This window comes from Lepidochelys kempii, chromosome 20, assembly GCF_965140285.1.
Source record: "Lepidochelys kempii isolate rLepKem1 chromosome 20, rLepKem1.hap1, whole genome shotgun sequence".
In the NCBI taxonomy this organism is placed as follows: Eukaryota; Metazoa; Chordata; order Testudines; family Cheloniidae; genus Lepidochelys; species Lepidochelys kempii.
Window position 1 is genome coordinate 20,772,034 of NC_136399.1, and position 11,788 is coordinate 20,783,821.

An 11,788-nucleotide genomic window follows, 5' to 3' on the forward strand; every position below is an offset into this window, starting at 1 on the left:
CAGCTCCCAGCAGGCTCCTGAGAGCCACGGGGGATGCTGGGAGATGTAGTTCCGGGGGGGCAAAAGCCTGTGGATGCCTTGTTCCCTACTACAGCAGCGTCACTTGGCGTGTGTGTGTTTGTGAGTGTTAAGGGGACACACTGCTGGGGGTGTGTGGGTGTGTTATAAGGACACAGGTGTTGTGTGTGTGTTGTAGGGACATGCGGGGCGGGGTATAGGGACACAGGGGTGTGAGTGTCACAGGGATACACAGGCGTGTGTGTTATGAGGACACGGGGGGGTTATATGCACATACAGGTGTGTGTGTGCTTGTTTTAAGGACACAGGATTGTATGTGTGTATTGTAGGGACACACAGGGTTGTGGCTAGGTTAGTGTTATAGGGACATAGGCAGTTAGTTGAACAATAGAACCAGATACTTTTTTCTTAAAGAAAACCCAGTTTTGCCCATTCTCACAATTTTATCACAAGTCTCACAATGTTTGATGTAGATTGCTTTTTTAAAAGACCCAACTTCTGAAGTCATAGAATTACATGAGAAAGAAGAGCAAGTTTCTATGCCACATAATGCAGTTGCAGTGGGGGAGGTCTAGGCTGGATATTAGGAAACACTATTTCACTAGGAGGGTGGTGAAGCATTGGAATGGGTTACCGAGGGAGGTGGTAGCCCTGGCTGGGATGATTTAGTTGGGGTTGGTCCTGCTTTGAGGCGGGGGTTGGACTAGATAACCTCCTGAGGTCTCTTCCAATCCTAATCTTCTATGATTGTATGATTCTATGCTGAGAAAAGCTCAAAAACATGACCCTGGTGTGAGCCTAAAGGCTCAGCAACGAGAAGGCAAAAAAAAAAGAACCCCAAATCAATCGTTTTTGATAAAAATCTTGTGCTTTTTTAAGCTAGTCTTGTGATTTTGCAAGACCTGATTAATTCATGATTAATTTTAACAGTTGGGGTCAGTCACACTGAAAATGTCCTTCCATTTGTTACTCTATAATCTCATAAAGACTAAAAAGGGGGACATCTTAGACATCCTAGGTGAGATTTTTCCAAGCCACCTACAGGATATATTATTGCTATCATTTGTATTGCAGCAGCACAGGACCCCCTTGTTCCAGACACTGTACAACCCCCCACACACACACACATACACACACACACACACACACACACACAGAAACACAAAAGATGTGTACTGTATACAGTTAGATGTGTATGCTAGGATTTATAGAGAGGGCTCAGAATATGGTTCCCACAACTAAGAAGATGTGTTGGTGTTTGAGTTCCTGTTTAAATTATAACTTTAATGCTGCTGGTGTTTTATTGTACAATCAAGGATGTGTTAGGGAGGCTTAAGCATTGGCTTTTTATTATTTTAAATCTAAATAAACAATAATACATCATGGCCAGCCCCAGCAAATCATGAGACTGATTTAAAAATTATGAGGTGTTACAATGCAATAATTCATCTGTGGTGGTGGTGGTGGTTGGGTTGTTTTGTTTCTTTTTGTTTTTTCCTCTGGGTTATGAGTCTTTATTACAAACTTGAAAACATGACCAGTAATCTGGCTCCATGATCTGAAGCCTGAAGAAAAACAGCAAATGTTTTGAGATTCATGCTAAAATCACAAGAGTTATCTGTCCTGGATTGTGGCTGATTATAGGGTTGTTCTGTGTTTGTATGGCACAAAGGGGTCTGGTGCATGACTGAGGCTCCTAGGTGCTACCATAGTACAGTAATAAATAATAGAAAGAGGTACTAAAGGCTTGGAAATTTGGCCTGGAGATTTTTTGAAAATCTGGCCCTAATTCCCTGGTATGAAGTTTCTTGCTCCTTTTTCTGAAGCCTCAGATATATCTGAATCCCTGAATCACACTTGACCCTCACCCAGCAGAATCCAGAGTTGCTATGCACAATCTATGCTTCCCTTTCGGTCAATGAGACCGGGAAAAGCAGGCAGTCTCACCAGGGGCTGGGAGATTCACTGTGGTTCAAAGAACCAAGTCCAGGCAGAATGATCCTTATTCAATTATCCCATGAAAATGACCCAGTCTAATTATTCCTTAGGTGAAAACCAATTTAAAACAGGAGTTAAAAATTCACAAATCACCCTAATGGATGAACGATCCCAACCGCTAGGTCTGCTTTAAACCGGCCTGATCTCCCCACAGACAAATACTGCATTTCCACGTGCTTTGAGAAGGGAGTGGGCAGGGGGTAAGAAAGGGGGGAGCTATTTGAGGACCCCAAGATCTTGTTGTGCAGAGGACAGATGGAAGCAGATTTACATCTCACACTTAGACCAGCAAGCAGGTGAATGGGGGCAAAATGCGCCCCTGCCACTTTGTAGATTCAGAGTTTCCAAGGCCAGAAGGGGCCATTGTGACCATCTAGTCTGACTTGGGGTATAACACAGGCCAGAGAACTGCCCTAAATTAATTCCTTTTGAGCTAGAGCAGATCTGTTGAAAATAAAAAAAAATCCAACCTTGATTTAAAAATGTTTCATTTCACTTGAAACAAAAAAAATCGACTTTTTCATTTCACTGGAAAATTTGACATGTTTTTGTTTCTAGGCAGCCTGAAGCAAATGAATTCCCCCCCCCCCCCCATTTGAGTGCGGTTTGGTCACCAAACCATTGGTTCATAGCACACCTCTAATCTCAGTGTAGATTGTAAATTCTTCTGGGCAGGGACCATCTTTTTGTTCTGTGTTTGTAGAGCACCTACACAATGGGGCCCTGCTCCATGATTGGGGCTCCTAGGTGCTACCATAATACCCCTAATAAATAATATACAGTGCCTAAAGCCACAGGGTTGTGGTCTATGACTGGGGCTACTAGGCGCTATCGTAATACCCCTAATAAATAATGTACAACGCCTAGCACAATGGGGTCCTGCTCCATGACTGTGATGGGGGCTCTTAGGAACTACCAAAATACACCTAATAAATAATAATAATAATAATAATGTCAGACCCCTATATGCAGAGGCATCACAAATAGCTAGTCACTTTTGAAAATTCCATCCAGATTAAAAAAAAGACAGAACAAGCCCCCACCTCCCCCTCACCCCATAACTCCAAAATGCCTGAAGGGATTTTGCTCCAACATTCACCAATGGACAAAGACCAACTGTGAGGAAGTTGCTCCCAAAAGCTGAACGCGTGGGAAATTTAGGAGCATGTTGAAAAACAGAAAAGTGTTTTGTAGCTTCGCTTTGCACTGGCTGACGGTGCGACTACTTTGATACATAACTGGATTCCCACAAGTTGGGGTGGGTAGAGCTCTGGGCTGCCATTTGATCACCTTTCTAATGGAAGACAAGAATCCGGGGACTTTCACTCACTGCTGGCTCTTTCCATTCCATGTTCTGCTCTGATTAGAAAAAAAGAAAGAAAATAAAAAGTTCTGGCATAAATACACCAGACCTGACGATGAGCAGAAATGACTGGATCTAATTATTGCTTCTGTCAACACTTAGGACTTATCAGCTGGGTTGGAGCAGTGGCCTTGTCCCCTTCCCCACAGCTGCCCCTCTGTGCGTGTGTGTGTGTTGTTAGCAGTGAGATGATGTTTAAAGGCCCAGGCCGAGGGCTCACCAAAGATCCAAACATTTCAAAGCATCAGACACCCGCAGCTTGCTCTGGACTTTCTCCAGACAGGGGCTGTGCAAAGCAGTGAAATGCAAGACTCAAGTCTGGAAGGAGGCATATTCACTCGGAGTAGCTCACAGCTAATGGCCCACGTGGAGAGTACATTCAGCAGTGTGGGGGTGGCAGTGTGGCCTAGTGGCTAGAGTCCTGGACTGGGACTCACAATACCTGCATTATATTTCTAGCTCTACTGCTGGTCAGCTGCTGTGCCTCAGCTTCCCCATCTGTCAAATGGGGGTAATGATAGTGAACTCGAGATGTTCAGATACTATGGTGCTGAGCACCATATAGAATCTTAGGCCAGAAGGGAACATTGTGGTCATTGCTGACCTCCTGTATATCACGGGCCATGGAACTTCCTCAGAAGAATTCCTAAAACAGATCTTTTAGAAAAACATCCCATCTTGAGTTAAAAATGGTTAGTGATGGAGAGTCCACCATGACTCTTGGTAAATTGTTCCAATGGCTAATTACTCTCACAGTTAATAATGTGCACCCTATTTCCAGAATTAATTTGTCTAGCTTCAACTTCCAGCCATTGGATTGTGTTATACCTTCCTCTGCTAGACTGAAGAGCCCATTATTAAATATTTGTTCGCCATGTAGGTACTTACAGACCATGATCAAGTCACCCCTTAACCATCTCTTTCTTAAACTAAATAGATTGATCTCCTTGGCCTGGTCTACACTACGAGTTTATGTCAGATTTAGCAGAGTTAAATCGAATTAACCCTGCACCCAACCACACAACGAAGCCATTCTTTTCGACATAAAGGGTACTTAAAACCGATTTCTGTACTCCTCCTCGATGAGGGGATTAGCGCTGAAATCGACGTCGCCATTTCGAATTAGGATTAGTGTGAACGCAATTTGAATGTTTTGGCCTCCGGGAGCTATCCCATAGTGCACCATTATGACCGCTCTGGATAGCACTCTGAACTTGGATGAACTGGCCAGGGGTACAGGAAAAGCCCCGGGAACTTTTGAATCTCATCTCCTGTTTGGCCAGGCGAGCTCATCAGCACAGGTGACCATGCAGTCCCAGAATCGAAAAAGAGCTCCAGCATGGACCAAACGGGAGGTACTGGATCTGATTGCTGTATGGGGAGAGGAATCCGTGCTATCAGAACTATGTTCCAAAAGACGAAATGCCAAAACATTTCAAAAAATCTCCAAGGCCACGAGGGACAGAAGCTACAGCAGGGATGCAACACAGTGCCCCGTGAAACTTAAGGAGCTCAGACAAGCGTACCAGAAAACCAAAGAATCAAACGGACGCTCCGGGACAGAGCCCCAGACATGCTGCTTCTACGCTGAGCTGCATGCAATTCTAAGGGGGACCGCCACCACTACCCCACCCCGTCCGTGGACGCCGATGATGGGGTACTCTCCGCCATGCCTGAGGATTTTGCGGACAGGGAAGATGAGGAGGAGGACAAGCTTGAGGAGGTCACACAGCACACTGTTCTCCCGACAGCCAGGATCTTTTTATCACCCTGACCGAAAAACCCTCCCAACCCAACCAAGCCAGATAAGGGACCTCTGGTGAGTGTACCTTTTAAAATATAATATATGTTATAAAAGCAAGCGTTTTTTAATGATTAAGTAGCTCTGCGGACTTGGGATGCATTCGTGGCCAGTACAGCTACTGGAAAAATCTGTTAAAATGTATGGGGATGGAGCACAAATCCTCCAGGGACATCTCCATGAAGGTCTCCTGGAGGTACTCTAAAAGCCTTTGCAGATGGTTTCTGGAGAGAGCAGCCTTATTCCGTCCCCCATGGTAGGACACTTTACCACGCCATGCTAGTAGCAAGTAATCTGGTATCATTGCATGACAAAGCCTGGCAGCGTATGGTCCCGGTGTTTGCTGGCATTCAAGCAACATCCGTTCTTTATCTCTCTGTGTTATCCTCAGGAGAGTGATATCATTCATGGTAACCTGGTTGAAATAGGGGAATTTAATTAAGGGGACATTCAGAGGTGGCTGTTCCTACTGGGCTGTTTGCCTGTGGCTGAAAAGAAATCCTCCCCGCAGTTAGCCACGCAGTGGGAGTGGGGGCTACTGGCGCTGAGCTGTTGGCGTTTGGCTAGCAGGGATCTTCCCTGATACCAGCCATGCGGTGGGGTGAGGGGTAAAGCGATCATCCCAGAGAATTGGATGTGGGGGTGGGGGTCGGGGTTAGTTTGGTTTCTGCTGCTGCACGTTAACAGGAAAACTGCAGCACTAAATGGCCAACTCAACGTGCTTTACTTGGTATGGGAGAGGAGGAGGCTGCTGTTATGAAGGCTGCAGAAGCCGAAAGGCTATGGCTTACCATGACCGCCTGCAAGCCAAATTCTGTTACCTGGCACTGCGTGTGTGATCGCTAACTCCAAAGCCACAGGCACTCAATATAAGATGCAAAATGCGACCTTGTACCAAAATCACATGTGCTATGTAATGTGAATAGTGTTGTCCACCATGAAAGAGTATAGCCATTGTTCTGTAAAATGTATCTTTTAAAATACTTCACTCCCTTTTTTTCCTCTAGCAGCTGCAAATGTTTCAAGCCTCCCTCCTCCGTCCCAAAGGCTATCTCAGATAAGGCAGCGAAAAAAACGCACGCGTGATGAAATGTTCTCTGAGCTCATGCAGTCGTCCAGCACTGACAGAGCTCAGCAGAATGTGTGGAGGGACAAAATAGCAGAGTACAGGAAAGCGGCCGATGAACATGAGGAGAGGTGGTGGCAGGAAGATCAGAGGAGGCATGAGGCAACGCTGGGGCTACTGCCGGATCAAACGGACATGCTCTGGTGTCCGGTGGAGGTTCATGAATGGCAGCAGGATCACAGACTGCCGCTGCAGTCCCTATTTAATCGCGCTCCCTCCTCCCCAAGTTCCATGGCCTCCTCACCCAAACACCCAAGAACGCGTGGGGGGAGGCTCTGGGCACCCAACCACTCCACGCCAGTGGACAGCCCAAGCAACAAAAGGCCGTCATTCAACAAGTTTTGAAGTGGCCTTTTCCTTCCCTCCTACCCTCCTCCCACACCCCACCCGGGCTACTTTGTGAGTTATCTCCCTATTTTTATAATCAATTAATAAAGAATACATGTTTTTTAAACGATAGTGACTTTATTTCCTTTTGCAAGCAAGCTGTGATCGAAGCGGGGAGGGCAGGTGGCTTACAGGGAATTTAGAGGCAACCAAGGGGGTGGGTTTTCATCAAGGAGAAACAAACAGAAGTGTCACACAGTACCCTGCCCAGTCATGAAACTGGTTTTCAAAGCATCTCTGATGCACAGCGCTTCCTGCTATGCTCTTCTAACCACCCCGGTGTCTGGCTGCACGTATTCAGCAACCAGTCGATTTGCCTCAACCTCCCACCCCGCCATAAACGTCTCCCCCTTACTCTCACAGAGATTGTGGAGCACACAGCAAGCAGCAATAACAATGGGAATATTGGTTTCGCTGAGGTCTGAATGAGTCAGTAAACTGCACCAGCGACCCTTTAAATGTCCAAATGCACACTCTACCACCATTCTGCACTTGCTCAGCCTATAGTTGAACAGCTCCTTTCTACAGTCCAGGGTGCCTGTTCATGAGCCAGGGCTTTAAGGGGTAGGCTGGGTCCCCAAGGATAACTATAGGCATTTCAACATCCCCAACAGTTATTTTCTAGTCTGGAAATAAAGTCCCTTCCTGCAGCCATTTAAACAGGCCAGAATTCCTGAAGACGCGAGTGTCATGAATCTTTCCCAGCCATCCCACGTTGATGTTGGTGAAACGTCCCTTGTGATCCACCAGTTCTTGCAGCACCATTGAAAAGTACTCCTTGCGGTTTATGTACTGGCTGCCCTAGTGGTCCAGTCCCCAGATAGGGATATGCATTCCGTCTGTCACCCCACCACAGTTAGGGAATCCCATTTCAGCAAAGCCATCTAGTATGACCTGCACATTTCCCAGAGTCACTACCTTTGATAGCAGCAGCTCAATGATTGCATTGGCTACTTGCATCACAGCAACCCCCACAGTAGATTTGTCCACTCCAGATTGATAACCGACTGACCGGTAGCTGTCTGGCATTGCAAGCTTCCACAGGGCTATTGCCACTCGCTTGTGAACTGTGAGGGCCGCTCTCATCTTGGTATTCTTGCGCTTCAGGGCAGGGGAAAGCAAGTCACAAAGTTCCATGAAAGTGGCCTTACGCATGCGAAAGTTTTGGAACCACTGGGAATCATCCCAAACCTGCAACACTATGCGGTCCCACCACTCTGTGCTTGTTTCCCGGGCCCAGAATCGGCATTCCACAGCATGAGCCTGCCCTAGTAACACCATGATCTCCAAATTTCCGGGGACCATGGTTTTAGAGAAATCTGTGTTCATGTCCTCATCACCGCACTGCTGTCACCTCCTTGCCTGGTTTTTCAGGTGCTGGTTTTGCATAACTGCACGATAAAGTGCGAGGTGTTTACAATGGTCATAACTGCTGCGGTGAGCTGAACGGGCTCCATGCTTGCTGTGCTATGGCATCTGCTCGGGCAATCCAGGGAAAAGGGCACGAAATGATTGTCTGCCGTTGTTTTCACGGAGGGAGGGAGGGTTAACTGATGACATTTACCCATAACCACCTGCGACACATTTTTGACCCCATCAGGCATTGGGAGCTCAGCCCAGAATTCCAGTTGGCAGCGGGGACTGTGGGATAGCTACCCACAGTGCACCGCTCGGAATGTCAACGCTTGCCACGGTACTGTGGACGCACACCGCCGAATTAATGTGCTTAGGGTGGACGCATGCACTCAACTTTATACAATCTGTTCCCAAAAATCGACTTCTGTAAAATTGGAGTACTTTTGTAGTGTAGGCATGGCCCTGAGTCTATCACTATAAGGCAGGTTTTCTAATCCTTTAGTCATTCTCGTGGCTCTTCTCTGAACCCTCTCCAGTTTATCAACTTCCTTCTTGAATTGAGGCACCAGAACTGACCACGGGATTCCAGCAGTGGTCACATCAGTGCTAATTAAATAGGTAAAATAACATCTGTACCCCTGCTCGATTCCTCTGTTTATTCATCCAAGGATCACATTAGCTCTTTTGGCCACAGCATTACACTGGGAGCTCATGTTCAGCTCATTGTCCACCATGACCCCCAAATCTTTTTCAGAGTCACTGCTTCCCAGGATAGTCTCCCAACCTGTAGGTATGGCTAACATTCTTTGTTCCTAGATATATACTTTTACTTTTAGCTGTATTAAAATGCATATTGTTTGCTAGTGCCTCATTTACCAAGCAATCCAGATTAATCTGAATCAGTGACCTGTCCTCTTCATTATTTACCTACCCTCTATTTTTGTGTCGTATGCAAACTTTATCAATGATGATTTTATATTGTTTTCCAGGTGATTGATAAAGATATTAAGTAATGTAGGGCCACAAACCGATCTCTGCAGGGTCCCACTGGAAATAGACCCACTCGATTACGATTCCACATTTTCAGTTACATTTTGAGACCTATCAGTTAGCCAGTTTTTAATCCATTTAATGTGTGCCTTGTTAATTTTATATTCTTCTAGTTTTTTAATCAAAATGTTGTGCGGCACCAAGTCAAACGCCTTACTGAATTTTAAGTGTATTACATCAGCACCATTACCTTTACCAAACAAACTGGTAATCTCATTAAAAAAAGATACCAAGTAAGTTTGACAGGATCTATTTTCCATAAGCCCATGTTGATTTGCATTAATCACATCACCCTCCTGTAGTTCTTTATTAATCAAATCCCATATCAGCCACTCCATTATCTTGCATAGGATCAGTGTCAGCCTGATTACTAGAGTCATCCCAATGCTCCAAGACTTATTGAAAATAAACATTAATTGTCCAGGGATTCAGAGTAGCAGCCCTGTTAGTCTGTATTCACAAAAAGAAGAGGAGGACTTGTGGCACCTTAGAGACTAACAAATTTATTTGAGCATAAGCTTGAAGTGAGCTGTAGCTCACGAAAGCTTATGCTCAAATAAATTTGTTAGTCTCTAAGGTGCCACAAGTACTCCTCTTCTTTTTATTAATTGTCCAGTGAGCTCCTTGGCCAGCTTTTTAAAAACCGTTGAATGCAAGTTATCTGGACCTGCTGATTTAAAAATATCTAACTTTAGTAGCTTGTATTTAGTATGCTTCAGAGATACTAGTGGAATGGAAAGAGTGTTATCACCATATGAGACTATATCATCTGCTTTTTCCCCAAATGCAGAACAGAAGTATTTATTGAACCCTTCTGTCTTTTCTGCATTATTATTTATAATTCTACCATTCCAATCTAGTAATGTACCAGTGCTGTTGTCAGGGTTCTTTTTGTTCCGAATATATTTTTTAAAAACTCCTCCTTATTGTCCTTAACTCTGCTGCCAATGATTTCTCCTTGTGTCCCTTGGCTTCCCTTATCAATTTTCTACAATTCTTAACTTTTAATTTATATTCATTACTATCAACTTCACCTTCCTTCCATTTGTTATATATTATTTTTATTATTGTTTTTTGCCATCTGCCTTCACTTTATCTCTACACCACATCAATTTTTTAACCAGCACAGCCTTCTTCCTTGATTGTGGGATTGTGCCTATTTTGGGCATCTAATAAGGTGTTCTTAAATGATTGTCAAGACCTAGATAGACTATACAGTCTTAGGACACCCAACAGGGTCATGCAGACATGCAGAATGGCTCAGACAGAGAAAAGAAAATGGCTCTGCTCTAGATTTAACAGAGGTGTGTTCAGTGGGATTACTCTGGTAGATCATTCATGGCCACTAGTGGTGAGGGCTCTGCACTGGAGCAGGAGAAAACCCTTGTGATCAAGGGCAAAGTTCCTGTGACCCTTGCTGGGTCTCATTACAGAGTAATACATCCAGTTTGTCAACAGCCCTGGTGGCCAAGTTAAAGAGGAAGGACACTTCTGTGGTTCAGGCACTGGCCTGTGTTACAGGAGATCTGGCTTCAAAACCTGGCTCTGCCACAGACTCCCTGTGAGACCTGGGGCAAATCACTTAATCTACCTGATGCCTCAGTTCCCCCATCCATGAAAGAGTAGGATGCTGGGCTGAGAGTCTGGACTCCTGCATTCTGTTCCCAGGCGTGACCTCGGGCAAGTCTCTTCTCCTTTCTGGGTGTCTATTTCTCTTCCCACCCTTTGGCCAGTCAGACTCTGAGCCCTTTGGGACAGGAACTGTGTCTGTGCAGGGCCCTGATCTCAGCTGTACCTGCATGTTATTATAATATTAATAATAATTAGCTGCCATTTCACTTGAAATGCTGATGGCCCAAAAGGATTTTGCACCTGAGGTCCTGGTTTGTAACGAAACCTGAAATTCCTGGCGAAGGTTTGGCAAGAAATCAGCCCCATTCGGCAGAGCCATCCACGCTGCCCGGCATTTCCACGCCAGTCACCAACAGCAAGTTCCATCTGCCACCTTGGCAGATCTCCCCAGCCTAGGGTTGCAGTTTCTATGAATGAGGCCATGTCCTTTCCTCCCGTAAGCACCTTTTAAATAATACCCAAAGCCCTCACTCCGGCAATTCCCAGAGACATCAGGAGGAAATGCCGGGGTGAAAGTTCAACTACCCACTGGTTATAAATGAACTGCTGCCAGAAATCAATACAGCATCAGGAGAACAGCTGACGCCGACACAGCTCCCTGGGGCTGGCAGGGAGATGCTGGCTGATTTCAAAACTTCCTGGGTTTGGGGCAAGGTTGAGGAGGAGATGGGCTCTGCCAGAGCAATTCCACCTTCTCCGTCCTCTGATTGCTGGTGGGTGGACAATAGCTCCTAGGCCAGATGGGGTTCTAAGGGTGAGGAGCTGGGTGCAAAAAGGCCGTCATCAAGCAATGAGGGAAGGAAAATCTGTTTCACGTGCCCTGGTGTCTGATTGCCAGCCTGGGAGCCTTAGGGCCTGTGTTTACCCCAGGCCCCCAACAGTGGTCCAGCAAGTTCCTTCCCTGGTCCCACCCAGCCTGATGTGTGCCAGACACCCCCTACACACTAGGGCAGGGAGGAGGGTTCACACCCCATGATCTAGTCTGTGTCCCTGGCTTCTCTGCTGAGGCTGACAAGCGAGGGACAGGAAGGGTCCAAGCTGGCCAATTCATGTCACA

At 45.9% G+C, this 11,788-nt stretch overlaps 1 long non-coding RNA gene across 2 annotated transcripts; it reads left to right on the forward strand.

Annotated features, from left to right (window-relative positions):
* Positions 1 to 41: 41 nt before the first annotated feature.
* LOC140900800 (uncharacterized) lies at positions 42 to 6,760 on the forward strand. Of its 2 annotated transcripts, none has more exons than XR_012155719.2 (3): positions 42 to 120; positions 4,317 to 5,198; positions 6,188 to 6,760. It is a non-coding gene; the product is annotated as an uncharacterized LOC140900800 (long non-coding RNA). The 2 variants fall into 2 exon arrangements; XR_013634844.1 differs by having other exon boundaries at positions 6,191 to 6,760.
* The last annotated feature ends 5,028 nt before the right edge of the window (positions 6,761 to 11,788 follow it).